Source organism: Chelonia mydas, chromosome 10, assembly GCF_015237465.2.
Source record: "Chelonia mydas isolate rCheMyd1 chromosome 10, rCheMyd1.pri.v2, whole genome shotgun sequence".
NCBI classification, from domain to species: domain Eukaryota; kingdom Metazoa; phylum Chordata; order Testudines; family Cheloniidae; genus Chelonia; species Chelonia mydas.
This window is the reverse complement of record NC_051250.2, coordinates 73,225,234-73,247,044: the sequence shown is the minus strand read 5'-3', so window position 1 is coordinate 73,247,044 and position 21,811 is coordinate 73,225,234.

Sequence of the window (21,811 nt, the reverse complement as noted above, 5' to 3'; positions counted from 1 at the left end):
TGTATCTTGGATTCTCCATCTGTAAAAGGGGGAGAATGATACTGATCTCTTTTGTAAAATGCTTAAAAACATTTCCCTGCATCAGCCTGGTCTCCTGAGCCCCAGGGGAAGGTTCATCACAAGAAGGGGAGATGTTGCTACCACTGTTGTTTCCCATTGAGGAGAAGGAGGTATGATGTACTTGAGAGTCTCCACTGAGGGCATGTACTTAGTTCCTTATCTCCCTCCCTAGCCACTTTTAACCACTTTGTGCTACCACATCCTCTCCCTCCTCAGCAAACCTATCCTGAGTTGGGCTGGTGTGTTTAGGCCACTATAATGTCAGTCCTTTGATCATTCTAGGGTAAACTCAATGAGAATCCCTTGAAAAAACTGTCAACTGCGGAAAATAGGGGCTAGCCAAGAAGCATGGCCCTCTGTATTTCTATAGGTTTCAGAGTAACAGCCGTGTTAGTCTGTACTCACAAAAAGAAAAGGTGTACTTGTGGCACCTTAGAGACTAACCAATTTATTTGAGCATGAGCTTTCGTGAGCTACAGCTCACTTCATTGGATGAAGTGAGCTGTAGCTCACGAAAGCTCATGCTCAAATGTATTTCTATACCTGCCTGGCTAATTGTCAATGCTGGCATTCTGTTGGCATTGTTTATGCATCATTATGCCATGCAAGGGTTTTAAAGATCTTTGCTGTGTCAAAGAAGTCCTCTTCTTAATACCATAATAGAGAGCCACAGACCTGTTATTTGTGTGAAAGTGGAAGTCTCCCTCCAGAAGGTCAGTGGGGAAGTGTAATCAGTTTAAAAATGGATGTTGTAACTTACTTGAATGAAAGATTTTCTAAAGGTGACATTAAAATGAAATATTTAAGATAAACTGGAAGATTTGACTGGGAATTCACAATATTCCTCTGAAATGGTCTACCCTGATTTACTGATCTTCTATTTTCAATTTATGATCTGAGACCAGAGTATACCACTGGAGGATGAGAACAGAGTAGTCATATTAGAGCCAGCTCATATATCCTAAAGACAGATTTTGGAAGAATTAGAAAATATAATAAAGTGCCCGTCCCTTTAAGACAGTGACCCACTCACTGCCAACTTAGAACCTGGAACATTAGATATTTTTAAAGCCCTTAAACTGTCTCCCCCCACCCCATTGATGAGGTTTTTGTCTTTTATGAATGGAGAAACAATAATACAGACATACTTTGCTTTATGATTTCATCCCCCAACAGCTTACCTCGGGACAAATTCTGCTCTCTGTTACACCATTGCAAATGCAGAGTAACTCTGTTGAACTCAGTGGAATTACTCTGCATTTACACAGGTGTAATGCAGAGCAAAATGTATCCCATTATTATTATTATTATTATTTTTAAGTAAATGTTCATTTCCCCATAGCTCTTTTTCAACTAGGGGTATGTCTACACTGCCATTGGGAGCGAGCTTCCCAGCCTGGGTCGATAGACTTGAACTAGTGCACTAAAAATAGCAGTATGGCTGCTGTGTCTTGGGCTGCAGCTGCAGCTCTCAAGCCAAGGGGGCCCAAGCTCCAGTCCGAGCCTCAACATCCACGCAGCTATTTTTAGCATATGAGCTCAAGCCTCGCTAGCATGAGTCTGTCTGTCTGGGCTGGGTTGCTCGCTTCCTCCAGCTGCAGTGTAGACATACCCCAAATTATACACCGAAGAGGGCTTGTCTACACTACCGCATGGGGTCGATCTAAGTTACGCAACTTCAATTATGTGAACAGCGTAGCTGAAGTCGATGTATTTAGATCTACTTACCACCGTGTCTTCACTGTGGTAAGTCAACAGCTGAAGCTCTCCCGTCAACTCCGCTTGCACTCCTTGTTCTGATGGAGTACCAGAGTCGACGGGAGAGCGCTCAGCGGTCAATTTATCCCGTCTATACCAGACGCAATAAATTGACCACAGCTGGATTGATTGCTGCCCGCCCATCTGGCGGGTAGTGTAGACAGGCCCTTAGTTACCTCAGTAAGAATCATAGGGAGTTCAATATTCTAGCAAGGGGACGTGGGAAAGATGTACATTGACTTAATGATCCGAATTGCTTTACCTGATCCTTTGGTTTTAAAGAGACAGCAACCTTATTGGAAAAGAAGTGTATTTGTAAAGCTCTTTAAAAGTTTCATTCACAATGAATCCATCCCACAAGGGTCTAAACGATTTCATTTTGTTTTTATTTGAAGATCTTCAAACTTCATGAGGGTTCTGCTTTTTTCCCTGTAGGTTCTGAGACCTGCAAGCATAGGGAGCTGTGCTAGGAATGAGGAGCACTGTTGCTGCTACACGGACTGACAATTAAAATGGAGCGGTTTTCTTTTTCCTTTTTGATTGGTTAATTATAATCCTGTCCGTGTCAGATTTCACAAAGAGTTCGCCAAGGCTATGTTGAAGGTCCTAATCCTGCTCCGCCAAGGTGCACCATTCTCAAGGTGCAAGTGCAGTGTAAAAAAAAGAATTCTGGGAAGCAAGGGGACCCAATCCGGCATTAAGTGTCTGATCCAAAGACCTTTGAAGCTGATGGAAAGACACCTTTAATGCACACACTGTCGTGTGCCTACCAAATTATCCCAGCCTAGCAGAAAGAGTTAGAGGGGATATGTGTGTAAATTGTGCACTGACAAGACTAGCTCATGTCTAATCAGACTTGCCCATTCTTTGCCCACACCCCGCTGCTTTATGAACTGAACTTTTGAGTACGGGTGCAGGCGCACAGGGGGGTTGAGTTTCAGTGCCAGGGACTGTGCCTCGTGCTTAATCTTGTTTGAGACCACGTACAGCCTGCACTTGCTCTTGCTCCAGGTGCATTTGCTGCAGCCCAGCTGCCTTAGGTACCCTGCTGTGCATCATATAGGCTCTGAATCCAGCCAATGGCACCAGTAGGCAGGGGGAAGGGGACAATCAAGCCTATCAACCTCCAGTGGAGCAAGGACATTTAGGGCAAATAGACCAAGTAGCCCCCCACTCCCTTCCAAGGAGCACCATATAAACTGGAGCCCACCACAGAATTTCCTAAGGAGAATGGCTTTTTAAGAAGGCCCCAGCATCTTTCAGGAAGGTGAGACTTCTTCCTCTCCCCATTCTCCTTTGGGACTTTGGAGGTACATGTGTCATCCCTTCACCCCCAAAACACACACTTATTAGAAGCAACGGGGGGGTGCCTTCATAATCTCAGATGTCCCCACTGATGTTAGCAGATCTAGACTCTGTGCGCTGTTTTGTGTGGTTGGGAGCTTGGGTTTTGGTAATGGGCAGGCCCCAGCAACACCTTCATAGACTCAAACTACAGTGACAGGGTGTATACGCCTTACTTGATCAGTGGACTTTCTCCCTTCTTGCGCTTGCTCTTGGATCATAGCAGATACAGTGGTAGAACCATTTGCTAACCTCCCAGCCCTTGCTGGGCAGGCACTCCAAGAGAAGGGGGAGGAGGGAGGTCATCTAAGTTGAAGGGGTTAATTGTGTGAGAGAGCTATAAAATATAGTATATAAATCAAGGTAGAAGGGCAGTTGGGAACAGTCTATAGGTATGGGGGGAGGAGGGGCTGCAATTCAGATAAATAACAGAAAAATAATAGAAAGTGATCCTGAATTCATTGTCTGAGCAGCAGGAGATGGCTGAGGATATGGTCTTCCATCTTTTAATAACCAAAGGTGTTTTGTGTTTCGCCCTGCTGTTTGTTTTCACATTGCAAAGCCTTAAAGATTTTGGAGTTACTTTGTCTAAGTCAGGGCAAGAATCAAAGTTCCTCTTTAGTTTTGGACAAGTGCTTTTTTCTCAAGCAGCATGGGGATTAAGGACATATATTAGGTCTCTTTCAGGGAAAATTCCATGTTCCTTTGCTCTGAAATGTTCTCTTCCTGGAGATTGTGAGATAATGCATCTGGAACAACATTAGCTCATCCAGGTTTGTGTTTTTCTGAAAATCAAATCCCAATAAGCTTATTCTCCATCTGCCTGAAGATATATTTGGGTAAAGGATAGATATCAACCAATACCCAGGCCTGTGGTCAGATATTGTGAGATCTTCTAAACACGAGCAGGAAATTAACATCCTCCAAATTAGATCCAAACATTCCTTTTTCTCTTATGCAGTATTTTCTTTCAGCAGCTGGCCCAAGTGAGGAGAGTGTGTTTATTTCTCCTTCAGTAATATTTTCTCAGCAAACTCTGAAACTTGGGATCAACCCACATTCACTTTTAAGTGAAAATTATTTTTGTGGCCTCAAACTAATTTGCTAAATTGCAGTGGATATTTGTGTCAAGAGCTATCATTATGTCATTGTCTGTTGGGATTAAGCATTCAGAGTACAATAAAAAGTCTCTGGACGTCCTGTCATGATATATCAGGCTAAAGGAAAGTGGGCTTTCCTCTGTATCTGCACCATTTGAATACCAAAACCACATGAGTCCACCTCACAAAACCAAGAACTTCTCTGTTAGTGTGACTATGAGTGAGGAAGCTGAGTATTTCAGGTGACATGCATCAGTAGATTTAATGGGGGAAGCTTGTGCAACTTTGTTTGACTTTAGTCCATGCCCGTTCTTGAATATCAGGTACATACTCACAGGAGCATGATCTTCATGTTTCACCTCATCTGAGCTCCTTGCTCATGATCTCTGGAGCAGAGATAGAATGGAACTTTCTCCTCCATCACCAGCCCTCTGTCTCAGAACAGGGAGTGGATCTTCTCTCAACATTGGCATCTTGGCTTCCACCTTATTGGTCTGATAGCTCAGAAGTTTTTACATTTTCTTTATAAGGTCATTAGCTTTTCAGTTGAATAGGCAAAGGCTGTTTTTCACATTCTGTCAAGGTCTCCTGTCAAATCTTTCAAATCATGCTACATTTCTATTTATTAATGAACAAATACATTAATAACTGACTATTTCACTAATCACTGTATTTAATAACAGGAAACACCAAATTCATGCCATGTTATTAAACAATCATGATCTTAATTTTCTTTCTTTCATCTCAAGCCACTTGTCAATAAGAGGCAGATAGTCTTAGTTTGGCTTAGGAAAAACTTGAGGAACAATCCTAAATGGAACGTTCATAGCATATTTCTCATTCTAACTGAAACCCTGAGTCATAGAATTATTTGGATTTTAAATGATCGTAGTGAGTCACAAGTCCAGTCCCTTGCATAGCGTAAAATTAAACGCTTGTGACAAACAGAGACTGTGCACAAAAGAGAAGAGTCACTTTTGAAATACATTGCCTAACTTTGCCCTATCATCTGAAATTTTATGCCTTATCATTTTTAACCATCTCCATATGACATTTGATTGTAACTTTATCCCACAGCTAACAACAGAAAGACGTAGCCAAGGGAAAGTACGTGTTCAAAAGTACAAATTTCTTATTTCGCCAGTTTAGGTCCTCTTACAAAACCAGTCTGGATTTACTATATTAAAAAAAATTAGGTACCTCTTTCATTAGATATTTTTTCTTTCTATTTAGTTGTATGCATCCATGAGATGATGGTAACCAGACTGGTGAAGGATCTGAACAAATTGCCCTGCATTTTAGTCCTCAATTATATAAGGAGATCTTATGAAAACAAGAACTGAAGTCTTGAAGCATCCTTGCATTTTGAAGGGAAGTAATTCATGCCAGATTGTTCTTTGTTAAAATCACAGAAAAGAATCCTAGAAGGTTTATTGAAAAAGGAACAACAACAAAACTATGGATATATTTTGCAAACCAGTTAGTCCCACTGAAAATCAGTGGGACATGGGCTTTTAAGGCATTAGAAAATCATCTATAAGGTAAGGGTAACATTTCAAAAGCATCTATCTGTTGATGGTAGCAAAAAAATCCTTCCAAGAAGATACGGGCAGTTGAGGTTTAATGATCACTGGCATTCAGTGGGTTAGCTGAAAGTAATTAAAGTGGTTCCATGCCTAATTCATCCTGATAGCTTCACAATAAAAATAGCATCTTTGTAAAGCACACAAAAATCCATGTCACAATCTTTGCTTTCCAAAGTCTGTAAAAGAATAGAACGATATCTTATTGTGTTACATTTATGCCATATTTTTCATTTCTAAGATGCTTAAGGCTCTTTACAAATGTAACAAGTGAAATATGAAAAGTGCTGGCCAAAGAATACAAAAAGTGATTCGTATATTTTTTGCAGGTAGAGGCTGGGGCTGAAATCCTGACCCTGTTGAAGTCAATGGGAATTTTGCCATTGACTTCAGTGGGTCCAGGATTTCACCCAGTGAATTCAGTCCACTGATATTTGTGTGGCTGCCAGGTATTCATGAATATTTTAGTAAATCTCAAAAGTTTCACACATTCTAGTACAAATAATTTTTCTGAAAATTCATCCAGAAAGTGAAGTATTCATTGTTTGTAATTCATTGCTTGGCATTTGACATTCCGCTCTGTAAAAAGATGCAGGCATCCAGTCAGGGAGTAATGGCATTATCACGTGGCCTAAGTGACCACTCACACCCCGAGAATAGTGAATAGCAAATACCTGGCATGAACAGTTCGCAAACAACCTATAGGCTGCAATTTGACCATAAAAACTCTTCAGCAAATACTTACAAATAGCAGACATTCATAGAAAGGAGAATTGGTTCACAAACATTTTTCAGAACAGAAAAAAAGTCTATTTCCAATTAGTAATTTTAAAAAAGAGTCCTTTGAACACACTCTATACATATCTACATATGCAGATAAAATCTCCCCAGCCCAGTCATTGAAATGCAACTGCCTCTGTGGAGGAATGTGGTTCTCAATTTTTACTAATACCGGTAGAAGTACAAAATAGCTTAGAAGAACTACTGAGAATACTTTATACAATTTGAAACTATATGAGAATTCAGGCAATCCAGAATGTAAATATCTGTGTTTGAGTTTGTTCAGGATACTGGAACTACCGTCCCTGCTATTTCAATATCCGTTCTCAAATAGGATACTGGATACGCTGTGCTAGCTCACTACTGTGTTAGAGGGAAGAAACCAAGCACTGAATCTGTTCTGGGTTTGAAATGGGTGGTTTCCCCTTCAAGGGCATGCCAGAACCAGTCCTGTTTGGCTTGTGAAATTTGGCAAGGGTCTCAGGCAGAGGGAGTATAGGCTAGGATGGCTGTGCTTGAAAAAGGTGAGATATTCATTGTGATTGAAAATCAGTCTCCTGCATCCACGTGCTCAGAGTTGTACATGTAACACATGCACATTATAGCAAGCCAGTGACAATGAAATGCAACTAGAACTATTCTTTAGTAATTTCATTATGGTCAAAAGAATCCTCTCCATATCTGGACTTGTGTTGATCTTCTTTGTTCACATTTATTCTTTGTTTATAGATGAGGTTTGGAATTACCATCAAAACCCCTTCACTGTGGGCATTGGGACTTAGTCAGTCCACCAAAAAAGGAGACAAATTTTCCCAAGTGAATGGTCATTGAGGAAACACAAGCATGAGCTTATTGAGAGGAGCCCACACTCTGAGCTGGGTCTGACTGACAGGGAACCACCACAGCTGAACAGGGGGGAGGAGGGGTGGTGGAAATGAAATACACTGAACAACAGTAGTAGAAACAGGGCATCAGAGAACAGTAAGACGAGATATTAGAGCTGAGGTCTGATCCCATGAACTGAATGAAAAGTACTCATGCTGACTTCTGTGGGCTTTGGAGCAGCCCCTAGAGCTGTGAGGGTAGAACAGAAGATGGGGATGCAGGGGAAAGCTACTCTGGTATGATACAGATGGATCCCAGAGAAAGCTGAGAGGGGTGAGCAGGAGAAATGTCAGAGAGCTAAGTACTATTCATTAAACAAAAAAAGCAGTTACTGTTGCTCTGCCAGGTGGATTAAGGCACAGTCACATACCTCTGAAAGTAATACCAGATCCCAAGCCTGGCTACATGGAAACCCCCTCTATCCACAACGTTCTTACAGCCATTCATCTCTATGAAGATCAGACAAATGTGTGTTGAGCTTGATCACACTGGGGCCAAAGCCTCACCTGCTGAAGGCTTTCATGGCCATACTCTGCTGGCAAGATCTGATGAAAGAACAGAAAAGGATCATTTTTATATCTGGAATAGGCTAGTATCTAAAGATGTTATGATGTACATCTGACTGCAAGCTATGTATAAATCAAGTTAACTCTGAGTAGCAATATTGCACGTTCATAGAATACTAACAGAGATTTACATGGATTCCTGGGACCATCTAACTTGCTCAGGGCAGCAGGACCAACTAGCTCTTTTTTGTTGTTGCAAAGCTCGGGCACAAATCTACAGTCAGTCTGGCCTTAAAAAAAACAATCCTCAATCCTGTACTAAGGCATCTCTGCCATAAAGCTGTGGAGCTGGCATTCTTTAGGACCTGGGGGAGTTGTTGTGTTCCACTGGAATGCGGTGAATGGCTTGTAAATTAGAGTCCCTAATGAAAACGCTCTGGTGTCCAACTGGAGCAATCATCTGGTTAAAATCAGGCAGTAATTCCACTAATTTTACTGCCCTTCTCCCAGCCCTCAACGCCTCATTTAGGAAAAAATGTTTATGTTCCCCTCAAAACACCTGCGTTTTACCTTGGGTCCCCAAAGCAATTATTTTTATTTTATTTTATTTTATTTTATTTTATTTTATTTTTAAGGCTTTATGTTGTGAAATTCCACATCCCTCCCTTGTCTGAACCGAAGCACATGAATGCCCTGGGATTCCCCATCTTCAAACATATTTAACTAGCACTGTTTTTCTTGCACACTTCACAAGCTTCGCCATCCTACATATTTTCCGCCCATGGTTGCTGCCCAGAACTATTTAGGATATATTTTTTCCTCTCTCCGTAAATGATGAAACAAAACTACGTAGAACTGTTGGGATTGTGTCTAAGAAAGTTAAGGTTGTTGGATGTAACAGTGACTGACACTTATCCAATTTCAGGCTTTCCAAAATATTTATGCTTCATATCATGATTTAGTCCATACCAGAATTTGTAGACATTAAACAGCAAGAATGAGCACTATTCTCACTTGGAAAATGAAACATTACATAGTGGATGTTGGAACACAAGCACGAAGTACTGTGACATCTTACCATCTGCAAATCCATTAGGGTGAGTGATGCATTTTGTCCCCTTGCTTTCCCATTCATTTAAAGCTTTGTCAGAATATGGTTCAATATCTCTATCAAAAGTTTTGTTAACTAGACAAAAAGCCACTCTCTCCAATATTACTGTTTTCTGAAATGCCGTTTCAGGGCGTGGGAATAGAACTCCCACAAACACACACAAACTTCTCGGTTTATTTCCAAAGTTCATTCCCCTGAAATGTTTGAGCGCTGAGCTGCAAGACCATTCTGGGTAGATACATCTGTACATGAGCACACTAGCCATCCCAGTCAGCTTCAGAATTCCAATTTCCAGGAAGTGAACTGCCCCCAGCATGCAGCTCTTTTCAGCAGAGCAGAACTTAAATCAGCATAGGTGTTCAAACGCTGGGATGTATTTCACCTTATTGGGTCTTCTTGGCAGAGTGAAGCAACCTGAGCAAGCACAGGTAAAGCTAGGTTTAGCATCAGAATCTCCCTCAGTTTCATTATGGAGGCTAGGGAATGCGAGACACACGAAATACTTTATCCAAAACTTCACATATTTAGTGTTATTCATGATCAGGTGAATATTCCAGGCATTCAAGGTACTTGTGGAAAATGTTAGACTCTGATGATGTATCTGGGTCAGTGTACTGATAAGTTCCCAGCTTTAAGAGACCCGGTGTTTTTTTGAGCCACCAGGGCTCAGATCCTCAAAGGTATTTAGGAGCGTAACTTTCATGGAAATCAATGGCTCCTAAATACTTTTGAGGATCCAGGCTTCTCTGCACTACTGAACACACAAGAGAGAGAAGAAGAGTCCTTCCCCTCATCAGAAAGAGAACCTGCCCTTCCCCCTTCTGTGGGGTAAGAAGAGAAGCATTTTACATCCACTGATGTCCCAGACCAAAAGCTAGCTAGCGCTCTCCCTCAAGGCCTTAGTTTGGTCTCTCTGTTCCTGACCTCTTGCTGAGGGTACGGAATCTAAGGCTGAATTGAATGTAAAAATATGATCTCAATAATAAATAGTACTAAAGCAAATATCACATCAACCATTATGCAGCAGAAGTTTTAATTAAAATTATCACAAGCAGATTTATGTTCAATGTAACTTTTTCTGCTGTTTGTGGGTAGTATTTATTTGTTTTATTGCTTTCCACTGCCATTTAATGAAGCTGCTTCTCAAATGGAGATAATGTAACATTTAAAGATCTGATTCTATTCTAAATTTGCAAAGCACACTGCTTCTGCCTTCTTTGAATTTTTACTTGATTTGACTTACTGTTAGGGCCTCGCAGAAGATGGCTACATTGTGAAAGTTAAAAATTACTGTCTTTGGAACAAATAAAGGCAGCTTTTCCTCAACTGACTCCAACTAACCAACTAGCCCAAGGGCCAAAAAACTAGGGCTGGAGAGAGAGAAAGTGTGTGAGAGAGAGAAAGACAGAGAGAGAGCAAGCAGAAGGTAGGAGACCTTCCTTTTTGAGATGTTAAAGGAAACGTATTGGAAGGCCTACTATTTGTATTTCTTACAAGATTAGTATTCTTCTTCTGTTACTTTGAAAGGAATCAAAGCTCCGGACATTTGGTGTTTCTTTCAGCATTCAGCTAAAGTATATTTAAAATGATAAGTGAACCATTTATCTCTGAGACTGAGTAGTTGACTACGGTGTTTATAATCTCTTCATTTCTACGTTTTTCTTTCTGTCTCTCTTGAAACAAAAGGAAAAAGAAACTTCATTGGTTTGGGAACCTCTTTGCAGATCCACAGCTGAGAGGTAGAGGGAGAGAACTCTTCTGTAATGTATCAACCTAATTGTAATTAGTAATGCATCCTGGATCTTCACACACCTTTAATAGGTACAATGAGATCTGGAAACTGAATCTGGCTGGAGCTGGAGTTTTTCTCTATGAAAGACTGAACTGAAAACCCAGATTCAAAAAGCCCCCAAACTTTGAGAGATTTAAAATCAACATCCTGATCTGAGTTTTGTAGTATGTTCTCATTTTTTATTGTAAAGTAGGGACTCTACCCAATAAGGTGTCAAATCAACACCAGATGTGATGGTGATTTTTGTGACAGAGAGAGACAGCTGTCCAGTAGACACCAATGAAGCCCATCCATCAAGGTGTTTAACACAGGTTTCCTAAATGCCTCTGGCTAGCAACTTTCAGACACCACTACTGAATGAGATTTGTACTACAGACCCAGAGGTTAAAGACTCCATACTCACATTACCATTTCGTATGGGGATGGAGCGGGGGGTTATATGCAAGTGACTAGTGTAGATTAAAAAGAAAAAGGAATGGACATCAGTTCTACATAGCTGTAGCAGAATCTGGAAAAATAAGAGGTGAGTCACAGGAGCATTTTAGTCAGGTGTTCTAGTATTCAGTACAAATCTAACCTGAGAATATATTGTCTTCCATAATCTGCCCCAAACAATTATAAACACAGTGAGGAGGAGGAAATAGGAAACTGAACACATGGACAGTACTGATGGGAGACTCTCAAAAGAGTTGTTAGTTACTGCAACTGTTATTCCAGGTTTATGACTATGTAACTCCATTGATTGCAATGTTGATACTACAAAGTTACACTGGCATAAAACTAGAGCGGTGAATCTGGCCCCTTGTCTAAACTATCTAAGGGTGAAATTCCTCCCAGTACAGAGGGCCAGCATATACAGCCTATACACCATTTAAATCCCACTTAATTTCATCTTAAATCTCTTGAATCTGCATCCTCAGTCTGGAAATCTCAAGAAGAGGTTATCTTATAAGATTTCTTAGACTTCATGTTTAGGTCTGGTTTAAATGTACCATGAGGTACCTCTTTATTTCCTGTGACGTTCCAGAACCTTAATAAAGAGGTTAGTTTGAATTCAGTTAGAATCAAGTTTGAAGGTTGGTGGAGTGTCATATTTTTTTCCAAGCTAGTTTACCCATTCCTAAAAGAAAGTTAAAGTAATTTATTGCCTGTGTTTTAAGCATATCAGTTGAATTGTTGGGTGCAAGCAATAGAGAACAGAAGAGCAATCAATGGTGAGTTCAGTGCCTATGCAGTTAGAATCTTGCTGCCAAATGCGGTTAAACAGTTTTTCACTTCTTTCCAAAAACATGTACGTTGTCTAAGTAGAAAAGTATTTCCATTTGTAAAAAGGATTTTTTTTTTTCATTTCGTACATCTGCAGGCATAAAAGGAGCCATAGCTGACCACAAATTAGAGCAGGGAACTGTAACAAGCACAGCTTGTAATGGAGACCACAAGTCTGTAAAAGGTATAGCATTGTTTTTTGGGTTGGTTGTGTTTTGTTTGTTTAGCAGCGAAAATCCAGTTTATATTTCAATATAAATATATTCACCATCCATACCTTGAGCTAGAAAAACTGGTTAAATCGATGCCATTTACAGTGAACTAGAAGGAGGGGATCAAAGGTGGAAAATGTTCTCTCTCACCCCTTTTCTGTCCCACTCCCTTTGCTGTAACATGACTGCAAAGAATAGCAGGGCACGCACAAGTTGCTTTTCTGACCGACCTTTTCTACCTGTTCTAGGTTAGATGGTGTAGCTAGCACGGAAATGCAGAAGTGGGGCTAGGTAAGGAGCCTGTTCCCTAGAACAGCCTGAATAAGGGTCATTCACATTAGCTGTCCCTAAAATTAGGAACTGCTCATCCACTCCCCAGCACTCACCAAATGGCACAAAAATGGGTGAGGAAGTGATAGAGTTAGAGCCCATTTCTTCTGTACACCAGACCGTGGAGCAGTGCCAGTTCACTGGCGTAGCAGACTGCTCCAGCCTAATGGGTGAAGCAAAGTGTCCACTCTCAACTGGCAAAATCTCTCCCAGTGCTCTTTCTGGGGTGGGGTGGCTCTGCATTGCATATGCTACAGGGCTGTATGCAAACAGTGGTGCATCCTTTCTCTTTGTATTCTGTTGCTGTGCACGAAGGAGGACGATCATGTGGCCCTGTACTTCCTCTCTGCAGGAAACAACAGGGTCACTGATATTTGTCTTTAACCTTCTGCTTCTTTTCTACCCGCAGAACCACAGCAGAGTAAAATCAACAATAGGAGAATAACTAAGCATGTAGATCCTTTGCCCTCTTTCGTTCCTGGGTACATTCTCAGCACGCATGTGCGCACTCACTTTCTCTGTTAGGAGCTAGATTCAGGTCCTCAAAGGCATTTAGATGCCTACGTTCCATTGATTTAGGCACTTAACTACCTTTGAGGATCTAGGCCTAGGTAATGGGTGAGAAGACTTCTGGTCATTAAAACTTTCCCTGATCAGCTTTTCTTTCCCACACATTCTGCTTTACTTCTCCTATGAATTTTTATTGAAAAAAAAATCCCAACACTTATATTCTTCATATACTGCCTTCCTGTGACTGTGGATAAGTGTCTATTTCATACCGAATAATTTCCTCAGTGAACTGACACTCATTTTTCTTTCCCATGTTATGCCCAGAAGCAGATCAAAATCTCCTTGCATTTACTCATTGTTTCTAATTAATTGACTCTTTTGTAGCCACATAGATTTGTTGCTCTCTGGATTGACTTCTCAAGCAGTTTCCTGTGAGTATTTGACCCTTTTGTGATAAGAGAGCTGGGTGGGTGGTTACGATTCTTCGCTTAAATCACATGGCATGGTTTCACCTTTTCTCCGCCCTCTTAGTGTGATTTGTAGCCCTGCAACCTCAGAAGTGAAAGACACCCAAGTACCACAACTGCTGCTGTACCCAGCCCTTGTGGAGGTGGAAGTGCACAGAGGGAAGGCTTCTTGGGCTGTCTTCTCACCCCTCTGCTCATCTTCGATCAGGAGAGACAGTGTTACAGGTTAGGCAGGAGGTGCCTTTAGGCAGAACTAAGTAGTATTGGCCAAGGACTAACATGGTGCAGGTGGCATTGCAGTTTCAGACAAAAAATGTATAGTCAGCACTGAAAAAAAGCTTGCACAAAGTTGCCCACACTGTGGGCCTGATTCTCAGCTATACTTTGTGCTGCTCTGGCAATGCAAAGGGCCTTAAAGTGGGTGGCAACGGCTCCCTGAGAATACCCCCAGTGCAGTGAGCCTCTGTGGATGGCAGAAGGCCTCTGTGGCAACCCTACTCTTAGACCTCTGCATACGAGTGGGGAGGGGGCATGGTTGGAGTGATGCTCAGGGCATCTGTGGGGATATAGGGAGCAGAGTGAAAGGTAGAGAGGCTCTGTGGATATGTCTACACTGCAAATTATAACTCAAAGTATCAAGTCTCAGAGCCCCCTGGTCAATTGACTCTGGCTGGCGGGGCTCAGGATCTGGGGCTAAAAATAGCAGCGTAAATGTTCACACTCAGGCTGGAGCCTGGGCTCTGAATCCCGGTGAGGGAGAGACTCTCAGAGCCCAGGCTCCAACCATAGCAGGAATGTCTACGCTGCTATTTTTAGCCCCACAGCCTAGGACCCAGGAACCTGCAACAGCTGACATGGCCGCTAAGACTCAGGACTGCATGTTTTTCAGTGCAGTGTAGACATCCTCTGAGGCTCTTCTGCCTTACACTGAAGAGTCCCAGAATGCAGGCATTGCAAAGGCAGCTGAAAGCCATGTTTGCCTCCAGACCATCCAGTCCTGTCCCCGCACAGGTACAGAGAATCAGGCCCCATGTTTCGATTTTGCCAAGTGCCATTAGGTCCTCAGTTTTATAAGCAGTAATTTCACCAGTGGGCAGGGCGGCGGAGAGAGAGGCTACTCTGTAAATAAGGAATATTTCTATTACCCGCTATTATCTTTAAGCCAGTTCACTGAGGCTGCTCTTATCTCCTTTTAGGCCAGGCAGCAGCAACATTCAAAATGGGACAGTGAGGAGGCAAATGTACTGCATTAAAATCCAATGGGACCTTTTATGTTGCGAAGTTTGAAGAAGGAACAGACCTTACCCCTCGCCTTTCCCCCTCCCGCAACACACCCACAAAACAACCTCAGACTTGTAGTTAAGAAAACAAACTGCAAAGAAAACACCCGAGGGGCCTTGGCAGCAAACTTTTCCCACTAAATTGTGAATCTGCACACTCACAGTCTGAAATCAATTAGGATGTGGGGAGGGAGGGGAAGGAAGGGGGAAATATCAACAGCTCTGGGGTGAAACATGGGTTGGTGCTGCCTCATCATTTTTAAACCTAAAATAAAACAAGCAAATTTTCTCTAACTGCAGGTCAAAATAAAAGGGGGGGAAAATCCCCCCTCATCTGTTCACAATAATTACTAACAGAAATCAAACCCCGCCAGCTGCAGAGATCATGGGTAAATGGAGGGACACATTATTATCATTCCCTGGGGTTAAAAAAACCCCAAACTTTTGTCTCAATTTGCCTCGGATATGTTTTTCATATGCTCTGCAAAGTCGTGGCATGGAGATGCTAACTGGGATTTTTTTTAAAAGGCAGAAATTGTCACATTTACAGGCTTTCAAGTCATTCCTTTAAATTTGCTCCCAAAAGTAAAATATGACCCCTACAATTTCCTAAATTTGTACAATATAATTATAATGTATTTATTATTGCATTTACCCACTTTCCTTGTCAGCAGCCAGTCAGAATGGAGACAGTTAGCAAATTAGCATGGAGGTTTTGTTTTGTTTATGCTGAATGGCTATTGGTAATGCAATGAGATGTAGGAGTACTTTGACGTTACAACTGCAGACAGCGTGAACGTTTTAAGAGGATGATTTACCCGTTCACCAATACACTAATACACCTGCTTTGCTCTGCTATGACAAGGCAAAGTAGCCATTAATTTGTCTTAATTGGCCACTTAAGGATTCCCCTTATGCAGGGTAATCTTTGGGTAGCATTACACCCATAGATGTAACTATACCAAACCCCAGTGCCAGGGGATGGCCAAATGTAAGAGGCATGGCTAAGCTATACCTTCCACCACCTGATCTCCAGCTACCATACTGGTCTCTTGGGGCCAGAGGCAGCCATTGCAATTTAGAGCAGTTTCCTTTGGACAAATGTGTGAATTCTTGAGAAGACCCACAATATCATATTTCAGAGGAGGATAGAAAAGGGGAAGGGATGGTTTTGTGGGTAAAGCACAGGGCTGGAAATCATGACATGTAACTTCTATCTGCCTCATACGTTATGTGTGACCTTGGGCAGGTGTCTGTGTCATTCTAGATATACAATGGGGAGACTTTTCTTATTTCACTTCCTTTCAGGAGGTTGTGAGTGTGACATACTATTCCTGGGGGGGGGGTGTCTTTTAACCCCCATATTCCTCATGTGTATATAATTGTGATATTGCACATAAAGCATGCCATGTGAGGTATCAGGGAAAAGATTATGATCGGCTGAAAGTCATCATTCTATCTAAATATGTATATCTTTAGTGCAGGGATCGGCAACCTTTGGCACGCAGCCCATCAGGGTAAGCCCCTGGTGGGCCGGGCTGGTTTGTTTACCTGCCGCGTCCACAGGTTCGGCTGATCGCAGCTCCCACTGGCCACGGTTCGCCGTCTCAGACCAATGGGGGCTGCGGGAAGCAGCATGGGCAGAGGGATGTACTGGCCGCCCTTTCCACAGCCCCCATTGGCCTGGGACAGTGAACCGTGGCCAGTGGGAGCTGTGATCGGCCGATCCTGCAGATGCTGCAGGTAAACAAACCGGCTCGGCCTGCCAGGGGCTTTCCCCAATGGGCCATGTGCCAAAGCTTGCCGATCCCTCCTTTAGTGCATATGAAGTTATGAGATTATGTCGTATGGTTGTCACTAAAACATGCTGTTGGTTGGGGAATCAGCCAGATATTAGCTTCCCAGAGACAACAGCAAGGAAAGTAACCAACACCCAGTCGGTGTCAAACAACCATCCACAACCATTGTCCAGCAGAGGAGCTCCAGTTCAATGACTCACCTGCATGAGGCCACAACAGGGGAATTGCTCCACCTTGCTTGAAGACTCATCAGTGCCCACCAGACATGCCTGGACTTGTGTTCTCCAAGCACGTGGGGCTGAGGGTATAAAACAGAACACAGGGGGCCCATGCTTGTCCCTTCTCCTGCCCCCACCTGTGCTGCAAGCAACAAAGACACTCAGAAGAAAACTGAAGACTCCAACAGAGGAGACTGGCCCAGGTTTAAGGGACAAACCTGTATATGAAGGATTGCAGTATCCAGTGGGGTGAGAAAAACTGCTTAATCTAGATCAGGGATTGGCAACCTTTGGCCCGCGGCCCACCAGAGTAAGTCCCCTGGTGGGCTGGGCTAGTTTGTTTACCTGCAGTGTCCGCAGGTTCGGCTGATCGCAGCTCCCACTGGCCACGGTTTGACGTCCCAGACCAATGGGGGACTGCGGGAAGCGGCACGGGCCAAGGGATATGCTGGCTGCCAGCGGGAGCTGTGATCAGCCAAACCTAAGGACACTGCAGGTAAACGAACTGGCCCAGCCTGCCAGGGGCTTACCCTGGCGGGCCACGGGCCAAAGGTTGCTGATCCCTGATCTAGATGTTGCCCAATCTAATAGGGTTGAGAGTTTGGACTGTGTGCGTATATTTTCTTTTGGTAACCAACTCTGACTTTTTGCCTATCACTTATAATCACTTAAAATCTATCTTTTGTAGTCAATAAATGTGTTTAACTGTTTCTCTTTACCAGTGAGTTTGCCTGAAGTATTTGGTAAGGGGTTTGCTTAGGTTTATAAAGGCTCATCTTGAGCAGTGCAAGATGGTATATTCCTGAGGTATAAGGCTGGGAGCTGAAGGGATTTGGCTGGTGCCTTTCTCTGGTATTTATTAATTTTCCGTGTTGTTTTGGTCTGTTGGGCTTTTGTTTGTGACACATTATAAAGAAAGCTTATGCTCAAATAAATTGGTTAGTCTCTAAGGTGCCACAAGTCCTCCTTTTCTTTTTGCGAATACAGACTAACACGGCTGCTACTCTGAAACCTGTCATTATAAAGATACGACACCTTAGTTGAAAGGTTAAATGGTTCCACACAACACCACCGTCCTAGGAAGTTGACTAGTTGGACTGCCGTATTTCATCAGTGTATTTTAACGTGCACCTTTTTTATACCTTTGCCACTGTAGAGTGGAAACTGACATTATCTGGGCCGATCTCCTGCTCTCCCACTGGCTGATTACACAACAGAAGAGGGTAGGCCTAGAGCAGATCTATTTTCTACACCTATTATGCTGTTGCACAGTTGAAGTTCCGTTGGTGGCTCCTTTTAAAAACAACAAATGTGCTCTAATTTTAGAGCATCGTAGCCATCGTTGTTTTTATTTCAGCAGAGAGGAAAAGTGGAGGGAAAAAACAGCTTGGGACTTAATAAACACCTTAGCCTGCAGCCTTAGACTTTATTCATGAGGCTTTTTATCTTCTCTTCCACTTCCATGTATTCACTGCATCCTCTTTACTGCACAGTCTTAAATTACCATTGCAAAGGTTATATGTTTATTTACAAAGAGACGGCTATGACTGGCGATCCTAAAGGCAGAGAGGATGTCTCATGGCAATAAACATCTCCTGCTCTCTTAAACACCAAGGCAAAATGAATAAGGTGATGTTTAGTGCCTCAGACATATTATGGTTTATGGCTTCATTAACTACCTGACCTGTATTGTGTGCAAATTTCATCAAAGTGAGATGCATATTTATTCCCTGAGGTGGGCTGGCTGGTGCTGTTTTTATTCTTAAAGGAACAGTGCAAGTAATTACTTATAATTAGAGTGTTGTGAAAGTAAGGGAATTTTGTGAGGCAAGGTAATTTCATGTTCCTGCAATTTCACTTAACAGAAAAATGTCAGTGCAATGAATATGCATGCATGGGTGAAACTGAAAACATGCCATTTTCTCTTGATCCTTAGAAGTGTAAGGGATATTTTTAGATATTCAAGACATGTTGGGCCAGTTAATGTGTAAGAAAGTATAACTCCACCGACTTCAGTAGAACCAGACCTTGTTACACCAGTTGATAATCTGGCTCATTATATAAATCCCAATGTGTGATAAAACGCAACTGACTCAGCCCAAAACTTTAAAATGAAACACAAAGTGTTGGAATTTATTTTTTCGCAGAGATCCAAATAATGACGCATGGGGAGAAACACACGTCTAACTTTGAGGAATTTTTTTGCTGACCACAAACAATTTTATGGGAAACTCTACATTTGTAGGGAAGCTCCACTAGTTTGCACAGCTCTGCTTCTGTAGGTAACAGAATTCTGTAGGAACAAATATTTAGTACATTAGACTACACGTATGCAATGAATTTTCAAAAGAATTTTTAGAAATACCTGTCAGTATCTCACTGTCTCCGTACCTGTGAATGGTGCTTGTGTCTCAGTGGGAATTACTCTTCTACCATTATTTTCTAGAAGCAGTAGGTCCAGGCTGATGATCTGGGGACAGATCCTCAGCTTGTGCAAAGTGTTATTGGAGCTCTGACAATTTACACTAACTGAGGATCCGCCCCAGAGAATTTTCTTGGCTACTCTTAGCATGTGTGATTTCACAACCATGTGAGGGTATTGCTATTATTACATCAGCACTTAGAGACTTTTACAAAGATTGTGACTTCATGGTGCTAGGCACTACACAAGCACATTGTAAGAGAATATCCCAGCCACCAAGTGTTTCCCAATCCAAATAGACAAGATACAAGAAATAGCCTCAATTTAAGAGATCCTCAATTTACAGATGGGGAGTTCAGGCACAGAGAGATTAAATGGCACGTCCAAGGTCACACTGGAAATCTTTAGTAGCACCAGCAATTAAACTGAAAGTGCCTGAATTTCTAGTCCAGTGTCTTAACCATGAGCCCACCCTTCCTCTCTGAAACATATAGCATGTTATGAATTTGTTTCACATGCAGAAATCCCATTGATATAATATAAATGGGTTTTACCATGTATGGAGCAAGTGTGTAGATAAGGGATCAGCAACCTTTAGCCCGCGGCCCACCAGGGTAAGCCCCTGGCAGGCCGGGCCAGTTTGTTTACCTGCAGTGTCCACTGTCCCAGGCCAATGGGAGCTGTGGGAAGTGGTGGCCGGCACATCCCTCCACCCGTACCGCTTTCCGCAGTCCCCATTGGCCTGAAGCAGCAAACCGCGGCCAGTGGGAGCTGCAATTGGCTGAACCTGCAGATGCGGCTGATAAACAAACCAGCCCGGCCCGCCATGGGGCTTACCCTGGCGGGCCGCGGGCCAAAGGTTGCCGATCCCTGGTGTAGATAATGCAATGGAGGTCCACAGTACATACTTCTTTGTAAGCATGGAGAATTTTCCTCTGAGAGGTATCACCATGGTTACATTTGTTGTTCATTGTAGCATTTATAAACATTGAAAACTTATAAAACATTATACGTCTTGTAAAAATCTTGGGTTTTTTTTTTATAAAATCTAATTTTTGGACCTCAAATTAAGCTTCCCTTACAAATGCATTCATTTTCAGAAATTTGGTGGGGTGTCCCAAGCATTTACATATCCAATTTCAACAGGCGAGCAAGAGGAATGGGGAATCATCCATATTTATACACTTTAAGGGTTCACTTTATAACCCACTCTAATGATTACACTGGAAAATCCAGCTGAAGAGACCTTCTGATGACTACATTTATAGTTTAACCATAAGCACATGATATGTTTCCTATGTGCACTAACTTAACCATAGAAAGTCATGGAGCTAATCATGAGCAACTGAATGTCAGTAGTGTAACCACTGGCAATAGCTACAACACATGATGGATGACCTATGGCAAAACATGGTGAAGCAGAGATTAAAATTTTGTCCCTCTGTGGTAATGTTGTGTGGTGGCACAAAACCATTTTCTCATTCTGTGGTTTTCTTTTTACCTACTGTAAAAACAAAACCCTAGCAATTATAAAAACAAAACAGAAAACCAAAAAATAAGAGAGAAATCATCTCCAAAAATGCTGTGAAATCAGTCTGGCAATGAATCTTCCTTCAACCCCTAAAACTTGGTGTAGTGTCTTCCAGCCATTGAGGACTCTTGCAGAGCAGGACATGCTAACCACTAACTTCCAGAAAGGCATTACAATCTTCCTGCTCAAGGGCTGGAGCCAATTCCCCAGTGTAGCCAGTAGAAACACTGCCGTTGACTTCAATGGGAGCTGGCTCTCTAGTGACCATATATGCTGGATTCTTGCAATGTTATATCTTTCACACTCTTTGGGAGGCTCCTGCAGTATACCTGGTGTCACAGATCCCAGGGCATGCTATGCCTTGTACCCCTCTGTAGTCTCTCATCACAACAACCTTACCAGTGACAGGGTCTAAGCTTCCACTTCTCTTAAGGGGGGGGGGATGTCCCTGAACTCTTCCACTTTTAGGCTGGGTCCCTGGGCTTCAGTGTTTGTTTCTGAACACGGTTCCTTTAACAGGACTGCTTTGGCTTGGCTCCCTGAAGGAATTTTCTCTCCTGGGAGCTTTGTAACCAGACAATGTATGAGACAACACAGCTCAGCCTTTTCAAAAGGAAGTATTATTTATTAGTCAACAGGAACACGGTAGTCAGAGAAATAGGTTGAAGTAACAAAGAAGGCTGACATGCATGAATCTCACCCAACTTCATTCTTTCCTCACAGTTATAGAAAAATTCCACTCAGACCAGACACCCAGACTCTTGGTCTGGGAGAGGCAAACAGCTCCTCCAGAATCTTCTCTGTGTCTCTCTGTCAGAGATTCACCTCAAGCTCATGGTGCTCACGCACTGCCTTCC